The sequence below is a fragment of the Suricata suricatta genome, chromosome 4 (genome assembly GCF_006229205.1).
Source record: "Suricata suricatta isolate VVHF042 chromosome 4, meerkat_22Aug2017_6uvM2_HiC, whole genome shotgun sequence".
NCBI classification, from domain to species: Eukaryota; Metazoa; Chordata; class Mammalia; order Carnivora; family Herpestidae; genus Suricata; species Suricata suricatta.
In genome coordinates, this window is record NC_043703.1 from 57,159,911 (window position 1) to 57,172,091 (window position 12,181).

At 36.6% G+C, this 12,181-nt stretch overlaps 1 protein-coding gene across 4 annotated transcripts in view; it reads left to right on the forward strand.

Moving 5' to 3' along the window:
* The first annotated feature begins 68 nt into the window (after positions 1–68).
* Positions 69–12,181, forward strand: part of FNDC3A (fibronectin type III domain containing 3A) — a 136,796-nt gene continuing 124,683 nt past the window's right edge. The window contains exons 1-2 of one of the 4 annotated variants that reach the window (XM_029936773.1): positions 69–350; positions 984–1,073. The gene's annotated coding sequence lies outside the window, so the exon portion shown is untranslated. Of the gene's footprint in view, positions 351–983; positions 1,074–2,218; positions 2,338–12,181 lie in introns of those variants that run through there. The other 3 variants (XM_029936772.1, XM_029936777.1, XM_029936774.1) reach the window with 3 other exon arrangements.

The window sequence follows — 12,181 nt, forward strand, 5'->3', positions numbered from 1 at the left end:
AACGCTGGGTCCTGGCCGGCCGGGGGGCGCCGTCGGCGAGGCTCGCGCAGCCGCACTGGGCGCGCCGACTCCGGGCTCCTCCTCCCGGCTCCGTAGTAAGCATGGCGGCGGCGGCGTTCGTGGTCCCTCGGGTGAAACAGAAAGCGGGAGCTACGCGGAGAGGGAGCGAAGAGCGGGGCTGAGGCGGCGCCGTCACTACCGGAAAACCACACCAACAGTCAGTGCGCCGGGGGCCGCAGCGGTCCCGAGAGCTGGCTCTGCCGCTGAGGTAGACCGAGAACGATCAGGAACCCGAAGAAGAGGCGCCAGGGTAGCCGCCTTCTTCCGCCTCAGAGCGGCGTGACTCGGAGGTGAGAGCGCGGGCGCTCACTTCGGGAAAGGCGGGGAAGACCGAGCCGTCCTACTCCCGTCCCGCCCCGGAGCAAGCGCCACGGATACCGTTAGGCTGGGTCTGAGGAGCCGGGGCGCCGAGCGGGGCTCGGGCCCGTCGAGGGGCCCGGCCCATTCCGTCCTCTGGGCGCGCTGTGGGCAGAGGGTAGTAGCGGGGGTGTGTGGGCGAGGTGGGGAAGGGGGGAAGGGTGGTGGACAGGACCCGTCAACTCTTCCGGCACCTGCCGGGCCCGAGTCTTGCCCCGAGGCGTTTGCGGGGACGAGGCTGCCGCCCCGCCTCTAGCCAGAGGCGGCGGTGCGGGGACGCGGGCGGCCTTTCCTCCGCCCCGCGGCCGGCGGTGAGCAGCGCCGCTCCCCGAAGCTCGGGGGTCGAGCGCGGAGCCCTAGGGACGAGATCGCCAAGCGGCCGCCGCGCCTTGGGCTTCGGCCACCTGGCAGCCGCCGAACGTGAACGCTTTTCGGAAGAGAGTTTTCCCCAGTTCATCTGGGGGTTAAAACCTCGAAAACCCACCCTTGTGTGTTTGATCCTGTTTGGCTGGTGCCAGTACCTGGCAGTTCCTCTACCCAGCTGAGTTAACCACCTGTTCGGTCAGGAGGTTGACTGGAGGCTGCAGTCCTCGCCCTGTTGAACAACCTGGATCTTTGAACTTTTGACACGGCTGTGGAAGGACGCCATGCGTTAGGTAAAGGAAAATGAACAAATAATTTTGTCATACAGTCTGGAGCAGAACGGTGGCTCTTTTAATTAATGTAGTCGTTAATCGTTCTTTTTCTAAACTGTTAGCGTTAAAAGCTTTGAGACATTTGTGAGGAGAGAGAGGTGTGTAATGGTTGCTAGGGTGTTAGGAATCGTGAATTGGAGATTTTCTTTTATGAAATTTTATTTAAGTTTCTTTGGACATCTCTGTCTGAGCATCTTCTAAGAATAATAAGCTGACAAGATTTTTTTTCTTTTACAGTATAATCCTCATACCTGTGTTCAGTATGGACTTTTACAACTGAGCAACGTAATTGTTTCTTACTGTGGTCTGTGTTTTTAATCTTTGGTCTTGAAACCAAAGTTGGTGTGTTTTTATGTATTATAATACTGAAGTAACTAAAGTTGAACTGTTAACTATAATATTTTACCACCTTGCTATTATTACAAGCACCAGTACTAAACATATGCTACTCAGGAGTTGGAGCCATATGTTAGGCAGCAACTTAATTGAGCTTTGGGACTATGATCTTGTATTTGGATAAATATTTAGTTTTTGTGTATTTGCTAAATCTGTAATTCTTGCCATCTTGTAAGTTTTGTCTAAACCTCATATTCAGAGAAATGAGTCCTTCTCTGCCTTTTTGGTATTGTTTTGGTTGAATTGATTTATCCAAAGTAATGAGATAAAGTGCTATTGAGACAGATGGTGCTCTTAACAGAAAACAATGATAAAAAGGATTTTTAACACATCTTTTATAACATAGAACCAAAATGTGCTTTCAGCTTTTTGGCCCACTGATAATTATTGCCGTTAGTAATAACACCAGTTAGTAGGAAGAAAGGATGATTTAACAGGAAAAAAAATCAATAATTTTATAAATAATGTTATATGAAAAAATTTTAGCCCTATCATGTTAATTTTACTGGGTTTCTTTTTCTTTTCCTTCATAGATTATCTCTCAGTTTTCTTATGTTGGTTGACAGAAAAAATTTTTTTATCCCAGGCAGGTCGCCTTTAGCCACCTGTATGCTTCTGAATTAACTCTCTCTTTTTCCTTTTTATTTCTCCTTTCGAATCCTCAAAATCATTGAATATTTAGGGAAAATCAACTTCTGATTAACACTGGTCTCAGTCAAACGTAATTATAAGGGCAGTTTGCTTCTCCCAAATTAATGGTCTGCATTTGAAAAAACTGGTGTTAGGATTATCATATGGTGTCATCTGTGTCATCACTTCCCTTCGTCATGTGAGTAATTGAGAGCTGATTCATTTTACCATGCATTTAACAATTACATTTTAATTGTCAAATCTCTACAATATAATATTAAGCATATTTTATTGCTAATTAAGAATAACTCTCCCTTTTTGGCCAACCAGGCATAGGTAAGGACTGAGAGATTATTAAACCCAGTACACAAAGAAAGAATAGAGGCTTAATATTCTCATTGTTTTTTGTAGCTTTACTTAGGTAAAAAGCACTTAATTTATAGTATGCAGTATTTTCAGTTTAAACTCATGGGTAATATTTACGCTTGTTTTAAAACATTAGTGGGGTTTTTTTATGTTCATACATGCAAGGCTTGTGCACCTTATATTTTGCCTATATTTTTATAATACAGTTTGATGAAGTAATATAAAAATTGTTTTAATAAACTTGGTGCATTTTTCTGTGAAAATGAGTTTAGATGTCATCTTTGGAAGTGATGTAGTGATATGCACACAATTTCCAATTTTATTCACCAGGTAATCAAAAGATAAATGATTGTTTTTTTCTAGCAATCTCTAGCACACTTCAAATAAATTTAGAATAATGAAAATCTAAACACTTAGAATACAATGCCTGTCTATCCCATTGAATCTTGTAGTGCTTTGGTTATCACATTGTAAAAAAAAAAAAAAAAAAAGAAAAGAAAAGAATAAAATGGCCCTTAAGGATATCAGCGTTAAGAGCTGCTTGTTAAAAGGACATTAATAGCCAGTAGTGTTCAAAGGAAAATTTTGTTTTTTAACATGTATCGTAAGCTTTTATAATTTTAAGTATATATATATTTTAAGTTTATTTACTTATTTTGAAAGAGTGTGGATGTGGGATAGGCAGAGAGAGACGGGGGAGAGAGAGAATCCCAAGCAGCCTCTGCTGTCAGTGCAGAGCCCAGTGCAGGGCTTGATTCCAGGAATTGCAAGATCATGATCTGAGCCAAAATCAAGAGTCAGGTGTTTAACCAAATGAGCCACCCAGGTGCCCCTAATTTTTTAAATATTTTGATCTCCTTTTATTTCAGAGTATTCAATAGTTTCTTTATCTCTTGATCCTTATCTCTCTATCCTTCTATAGTTTTGTCTTCACATACACTTTCTAAGTGTGCAGTGTAGCTTATGGTCTTCCATCAAGTTACTTTGTGAGTGTCATCCTTTGATATTTCCCGTCACGTATTGGAATCATCCATTACCAGTCCTCAGGTTATTTTTCTCCAAGATAGAGAGATGATGTGCTAAGAGGATGATGAGCTGTTACTACAGTGGGGATACCAAAGCAGTGTGATAGCTTTCCTTCCTTGAAGTTGTTTAGAAAATATTGTGGATACTAGATTAACACATAGGAAATCATTAGCAAAAATATGTTATTATTAAGTTGCATGGCAAGAAAATGAGGCCACTGAGGGCTAGAATGATCATGGAAGGCATTTAGAAGAAGTCAGACTTGAAGTTTGGGAAGGACTTAGCAAAAAGATTGGCATCCAGAGCTGGAAGTGGTAGCAAGGAGACCAGTCTGAGAGAATCTAAGGATAAGTATTAAGAGGAAGATAGAAAGAAGATTTCGTACAGATTTTGGCTAAGCCCCAGGGCATGATCAAAAGGAATAGGCAGGACTGGACAAGATAGTTTGGCTGTATCATTATGAGCTCATCACTGAAAGAACTATATGTCTGCCTTGACGTATTAATAGCTTAAGTTTTATATGTAAGAGATAGCTCATATATGTCTTATATGTATTTGTTTATTACAGCTCAGAACAGGAATCAACAAACTTTTACTATAGAGTGCCAGATAGTAAATATTTTAGCCTTTGCAGTTTACTTATAGTCTCTATTGAGTATTTTTTATTTTTTAAATATTTTTTTATAAATATAAGAATTATTCTTAACTCAAGGGACAAACAAATAAGCTGGCTCTGGGCTGGATGTGGCCAGTGGACCTAGTTTGCAGACTCTTGGCTAATAATTGGGCTAGGTAATTGTCCTCATAGCATATAATGTAAGGCGTCTTATATTGTTTGTCTACATGATTGGTGCGTTTTGTTATGACTATTATTTATGTTTGTTCCCTATGTTATAGTAAAAGTAAAATATGCAGAAATATATATTGTTGTAATTGTTATTTTGTAGTCAGACTTCTAGCAACAGCCTAGACTAGGTATTAGAAGTAGAAAGTGAAAGAAAGAAAGAAAACTCTTTGAGCCAGATCTTAGAGCAGTGAAAATAGCTACATCATGACTTGATTTAAATTTTGTGTAAAGGTTGGCGTGCCTAGGTACCTCAGTCAATTAAATTTCTGACTCTTGATTTTGGCTCAGGTCATGATCACACAATTTGTGGGATCAAGTCCTGCATCAGGCTCTGTGCTGGCTGCATGGAGCCTGCTTGGGATCTTTCTCTCTCTGCCTCTCCCCTGCTTGCTCGCTCGCTCTCTCTCTCTCTCAAAATTAATAAATAAACATTAAAAAAATAAAAGTTAAGTATATTAACTGCCTATTTTGGTTTTACTTATTTTAAACTACAACTGGCATTTTATAAACTTTGGGTAGAGTACTGGTGACCCATAAGTGATAATAATAGGGAGCTGGTGGTAGGAAACCTTGTTTTTAAAAGTAGTCTGAGACGGACAAGTTAGTGAAGATGTAAACAGACACCTCTTATAACTCCAAGAAGAGTCACTATGTTACAGAACAGTCTAATAATTGATGTTTACATTGATGAGCTTGAGTCATCAAGGAAAGGTTGTGTCATGTGCAGATTAAGGCGATGAAGAAAGACCTAGAAATATCTTCTAAAATATTTATTAGGATTACTTAAAGATAAGATATGGTGATTTAGAGGACAAATATCAGTTGCTTTGAAAATTCATTCACATGAACTGGCTCTTTGAAGTTTCTCAATTTGTAGATGTGTATTTCTAAGGCAATTGTTTTCTTCAGCACTTTGTTTCATATACCATCACCAGGTGAATAGTGGGGCCCCAGGTTATGGTTACATGAATCTGATTGGCCAGGGTTACTCTGTCATCAAGAGTAATGACATCATTTTGTGTCATCAGGAGAACAAGAATATAGCATAAAGCATTTTTTAATTTGTGGGTATTAGTAAATATGTTCTGTATATGAAGGATAGTATTAGGTGTTAGAAAGAGTAAAGATGTATAAGATGGAGAGCTGCCTGGATAAAATCAGGATTGTTCCCCCCCCCCCCATAAACATTAAAACCAACCAAACATAAAATTTTGGAACTTAAGTTGATTTTTAAAATTTATTTATACTAGCATTTTTCATGCTTTATATATACTATCTTACATTTTTAAGGCAGCATGAACCTTTTGAACTAAATTGCTACCTAGTAAATATTGGACTTTTTAAATTTTGCTTTAAAGAGAAATTAACAATTCATTCTCCCACCATCCTTTTGCTAGTACTTGAAACAGCTTGATAATTCCAGCTATTTTGTTTTTTAGGAGATTAGTACCATGCATCTTAGTTTCAACCTCACCCTTATTAGCATATGATATCAGATTAGTTTTTTCAATCTTAAATTCCTAATCCTTAAAATTGAGAATATCTGTCCTGTCTCCCCCACAGAAATATGAGCACTTAAAAAGATGTTGAAAGTCATGAATACAAAGTACCAAATAAGTGCTTACATTAATACTACTATATTGGAACAATTAGTTTACTCAAAAGTTTTTAACTGCTTTTTTAGCAAAGAGAATATAATAAAAGCTTTCTTTTTATTCTTAATCTTAATCTTGCAGTGCAGTCCATATCCAATGCCTCTGTTCCTTTTTATGAGTATACTGATCTTATATTCCAAGCAACTTCAGGCATTCTTTTCCAGAGTGGGATAAAAATATGCAAAAGTGAATTCCTTATGGCTTTCTTTTTTCTTTTTCCAGTGGAAGACTATTCCTGTGTCTATAGTAGTAAGATCCATTTGTTGAACTCTCATTGGGGTTTAGGCCCTGTAGTTCGTTATTTTTTAAATCCTATACAGACATGCCACATATGTGTTAGGTTTTTATTTTACAAATGAAACTGTTACTTCTGATTGACTTTCGTATCTCTTTTCCTCCTTCGCTTCCTGTGATCTCTTATGTGCTAGTTTTTAGAAATAAAAAGTTTGGTACCATTTTTTTCTTTTCAAATTTTTGTTTAAATTCTATTTAGTTAATCACTTCTCAGCCTTTTGGCTAAGATCAAGTGTAAATTCTATTTAGTTAACATACAATGTAATAATGGTTTCAGGAGTAGAATTCAGTGATTCATCATTTACAGATGTGTACTTTGAAGTAAACCTTGATATAAAAGTTAACCAAGTTTGGGGCACTTGGGTGGCTCAGTTGATTGAGTGTCCAACCATGATCTCATGGTTTGTGAGTTTGAGCCCTGAGTCTGGCTCTGTGTGGACAGCTCAGAGTCTGCAGCCTGTTTCAGATTGTGTGTCTCCTCTCTCTGCCCCTCACTTGATTGCATGTGTGCGCTCATACTCTCTCTCTGTCAAAAATAAAGAAACGTTAAAAAAAAAAAGTTATCCAAGTTTGATAAATTAGATTGTGTTAATCAGTCTCTTATCACAAATATCTGATAGGTATTGTTTTTTATTTTCCTTCTTCAGGACCCACATTTCAATATATATTTGAACAGAATAATTTAGAAAATTTAGTGATTTCTTTATTATCCCCTTCCCCCAAGAGAGGAAAAGAAATCTACTTTGGGGGTTCTAAACAGATGTTTAAGTACATTTTAAAGTATGGTTAACACTTCTTTTAAAAAGTAGTTATATACTTTGTTTTGTAGAAATAGATGTTATGTATAGCAACGACTTTTGAGATCTAGCTTGAAAGAATAGTCATTTCATTTACTTCAAAATCAACTTTTCTTAAGATTTCCTTAAATTGTTTTTTAATCTTTATTTTTGAGAGAGAGAGGGACAGAGTGCGAGCAGGGGAGGAACAGAGAGAGAAAGAGACACAATCCAAAGCAGGCTCCAAGCTCTCAGCACAGAGCCCAACACAAAGGTGAAACTCATGAATCCCAAGTCCATGACCTGAGCTGAAGTTGGACGCTTATTAACCCACTGAGCCACCCAGGTGGCCCAGATTTCCTTAAATTTTTAAAATGAAAACATTTATAATGTGATTTAATTATGTTTGCACTTTCTGGGTTTTTTTATTTTGTTTATGACAGGCATTCTCAATTTACCATTTTGTTCTTAGGATTTGATTTTTTTCCATGTAATATTTTCACTTGTAATACATACTTGTTTTTCTTACATTTTAGATTATAGTTTATGAACTATGTTTTTGTTTCTTCTGTGTTAGGACAAGCTATTTCTGATACTTTAGATCGTTAGGTGCATCACTGTTCCTCATATGCCACTGTGTGATAGCAGTTGTATTTTTTAATGTAATTTTTTAAATTTTTTAATTGTATTTTTTTTAAACTGGCCTAATGTGTGTGATAGAGTAGCCTTTGGAGAAAATGTAGGGGCAGTTGTCCCTCTAATTCACTTTCAGGCTGCTTTCAGGTTAATATTTTCAAAAGTATGAGTTTATTCAAATCATTGCTCACTTTTAGAAATTAAAATCATGCCACAATTTATTCTGTTGATATCTTGTGACTATATCTTTTCCCAGTTTTGTAGTCGAAAGAGCATCAAATTAGGCAGATGCAGGGTTATTTGTTAGCTTCTTCCGTTATTGGCTATATATTAACATGAACATGTTACCTTACCTCCTTGAACTTTAGTTTTTCACTTTAAAGAAGGGTGATGTATCTTTTAGAACTGGCTGTTACAACATTAAAAGAGAGAGCCCTTTAAGGGCAAGGAGGCTGCTTGCCATAGGATATTTATATCTGGAACTTTGACAGACATGTCTAATCATTGTCATCTAGATAGCCTATTCTTATTTTTACCATTTATTCATCTATCATTTGTTAATTCTTTAAATCTCCTAGTGAAAGATTTGGAATTTGAACCCAGGCATTTGACTCCAGAGCCTGGGCTTTTAATCATTAAATCATATCAGTTCTGATATGTTGAATCCCAAGAGTATAATATTGATTCAGTATTGGAAAACATATTGATGTAATTCACTATCTTAATTACAGGGTAAAACTATAGGATTATCTCTTTGGTACTAAAAATATCATTTTCTATAATTCAGTTTTCCCTGAAAACTATTAATAAGAAATAACCTAGTAAAGGGTCTCTATCAGAAGCCTATATTAAATGTCAGTGAAATATTAGAAGCACTTCCATAAAAAGATAGGAACATAACATTTGTCCTAAAGTCTCAGCCAATGCGATAAGAAACAAAAAAAAATTGACATCTAAACAAGGGGTGCTTGTGTAATGGGTGGTGAGTTGAGGTATATCACTGTTAGTATTTTCAGTTGATATGATTGCCTACTTCAGAAATACAGGATAGTCAACATAAAGTGGTTTGAGTCACAAAGAGATTTTTAGTGAACCAACTGGCTATAACTTAGAAGATTCATTAGCTTTTTTTTTTTTTTTTTTTAAGATTATTTTGAGACAGTGTGAGCAGGGAAGGGGCAGAGAGAGAAAGAGAGAGCTAGATTCCTAAGCAGGCTACGTGTTGTGAATGCAGACCCGAAGGCAAGGCTAGATCCTATGAACCACTTGACCATGACCTAAACCAAAATCAAGAGTCAGATACTCAACCAACTGAGCCACCTAGGTACCCCGATTCATTAGCTTTCTTATACAGCAGCAAAAATATGAAAAACAATAAAAAAGTAGAAGCCAAAATTATAAAATACTTAAGAACCTCTTATAATGTGCAGCAACTATAAAAATAAAACAAAACTACAAGATCTTAAAGGATGGAAAGCATGCATACTATATTCCTGAATTTGACAACTTAATACTGTAAAACTGGCAGTTCTCACCAAATGAGTCAATAGTTAGTGTAATCCTAATTAGATGATAATTGGATTTTAAGATGGAAGTTGACAAACTGATGTTTCAAGTTTTGAGAAGATGAAATACACAAGAATGGCCAAATAGATTTCAAAAAGAAGCATAACAAAGGGGAAGATACCTATCAAAGATGAAAACATATTATAAAATCACACTTAAAAAAATAAGAATTTGGAGTAGCAATGAGAATGTTGATGATAGGAACAGAATTTGGAATTCAGGAGGAGCTCCATGGATACGTAAGAATTTATTGTTGGTAAATGAGTAATGGAAGAGCTGTTCTATAAATGGTGTGGGACAATTGGCTATCCAGTTGAGGTAAAGATAATTAGGACCCACTTCATACCACTATGTCAAAACCAAAATCTAGATGGGCTAAATAAAAGTAAACAAAATGGTGAAAGCTTTAGAAGTGAATTTTGAAAAACATTTTGGAGTAGAGAAGGCCTTGTGAAGTGAGGCATTAAACTTAGATGCCATTAAAAAAAGCAAGCAACTGAATTGTCAGAATAACTGATGTGTAATAGACAAAATTAATACTCAGAGTATACAGGCTGTGCTCTCAAATCAGTATGAACAAAAAACCAACCTGGTAGAAAATAAAAAAGAATATAAGTTGGAAATTCATTGAAGTAAAAACATAGCTCATAAAGTTTGGAAGAGTTATTTAACTATATCAGTGTTCTGAGAAATTTAAAGAATTTTTTTAAAAACACCTAAGCAATATTAAGGTAATTTTATTACAAAGTAAAATTGGAAAGTAGACATTTATAAACTATTGAACAAAGTGTAAATAGCTTCATCTTTTTTAGGAGAAAAGTTTAGCAGTATCCATTTTAAATGTGAATACTTCTATTCAGAAGTTTTATTTCTGTATACCTAGAATAAAACACTACCACAGGGTCATAGAGAATTTATGTGGTTATTTCTTGCAGAGGGGGAAACATATGGAGAAAAATGGAAGTGGTTTCATTATTCAACATTAGAATGAAATAGTTACAAATGCACTTCTTTAAGAAAATAGGAAAAGATATTTCATATGAAAAAGAAAGGCACTGACGAATACATATCATTTCATTTATGTAACAACTAGAAAACTTTATATATACATAGGTAAATGCAGAGAACAAGTCTGAAAGGGTACCTTCCACAGTGGATAGCTGCAAAATTGGGAGTTGGACTTGGGGACAGGAGGAAGAATGAAAAATTATGACTATATATATATTTTTTAAGTATAAAATGTACAACTTTTGTGGTTAACCAAAATAAAACATAAGAGGGTTTGGATTTGGCAATTATGATTAGTCCTTGTTACAACTATATCTTGTTGGACAGGCCTGTATGTCTCTTTTTTTCTGTGTAACTTTTAATAACACCTCCTTTCACTCACAAGCTTGCCCGTTGGTGTCTAAAGTCATTGGTGCTTTTTTTATTAAACAATTTTTTTTACTTTTTGAGAGAGAGAGAGAGACAGCATGAGCAGGGGAAGGCCAGAGAGCAAGGGAGACACAGAATCTGAAAACAGGCTCCAGGCTCTGAGCAAGCTGTCAGCACAGAACCTGACGCAGGGATCAAACCCACAAACCGCGAGATCATGACCTGGGCTGTAGCTGGATGCTCAACTGACTGAACCACCCAGGCACCGCCCCCCTTGGTACTTTTAAAAACAGCACTTGCAGTATAATGTTGGGTCTGTTACAGTAGGTTAATGAAGCGAGAATTATAGACTAGTGATTCTCAACTTTTATAACCATACCTGCCAAACAAGGCAATTTAGTGTACTTTATTTTCTGAATTTCTATTATAAAAGATTTTTTTTCAAATATAAAATTTTATATTGAATATAGTTTGCAAGTCTCATTTGTCTGGGTATTTTTATTCCTCCCCCTTTTTAATATTAGAACCTAATATTTTAAAAAATATTAGGTGGTAAATGCTAGGATTGATGTCATTAGCTTGAGTTAAAGGTAACTAAGGAGAAGGAAAATTTTTAAATAATATGAGAAATGATGAGCATGTTTAGAGGCAATAATATTTAACTCAAGCATAATAGATTTATAAACAAAGACTCTGGTTAACTCAGAAAGGGCAATGTTAAAGGGGTACCTAGTGGCTCAGTTGGTTAAGCATCTGACAGTTTCAGCGCAGGTCATGCTCTCACAGTTCATGAGATTGAGCCCCACGTTGGGCTCTGTGCTTATGGCATAGAGCCTGCTTTGCATTCTCTCTCTTCCTCTTTCTTTGCCCCTTGTCCCCCCTCCCCCCTCCCACACAAAAAAAACCACTGAAAAAAAAAAGACCAATGTTAAAAAACATTGGGTTCCACAGACAAATCTTTCTTAGGGGAAATGCAAAAGTGTTTTTTGATTTTCTTAATGATATCTTATGATAAAATTCTCTGTTTAGAAGGAAATATGTTAAATATGGTGAAGTTATAGTAATACAGCAGCTTTTACAGGGGAAAACAAACCCTCCCATTGTGAACCTAGATACCAAGGTGTTAATTTTGGTCAGAAAATATTCAGAAAGTACTGGTTTAGTCTTTAGAGTCATTCTGATGGATGTAACCAAGAATTAGAAATTCTAAAAAAGCAAAGTGAGTATAATTTATAAACGAGTATATTTTAAAAGGGCAATAAAATATTTGTATATGAAAACAGAATTGTGGCAGGTGTAATTACTTCAGGCTTTAAAGGTAACCCAAATACTCTGAAAGCATTGACAGAACTGTAAAATGGGACTTAAGAAGATGGCACTTTACAGAAATCTTATTTATGTATATACTACCTGTCCTTTAATAGATAGGGTTGATTTCTTGGAAACAATTCCTGCTCTCAGTTCCCATAGTTTCCTGACTGGATGTATCTTTTTGATGTC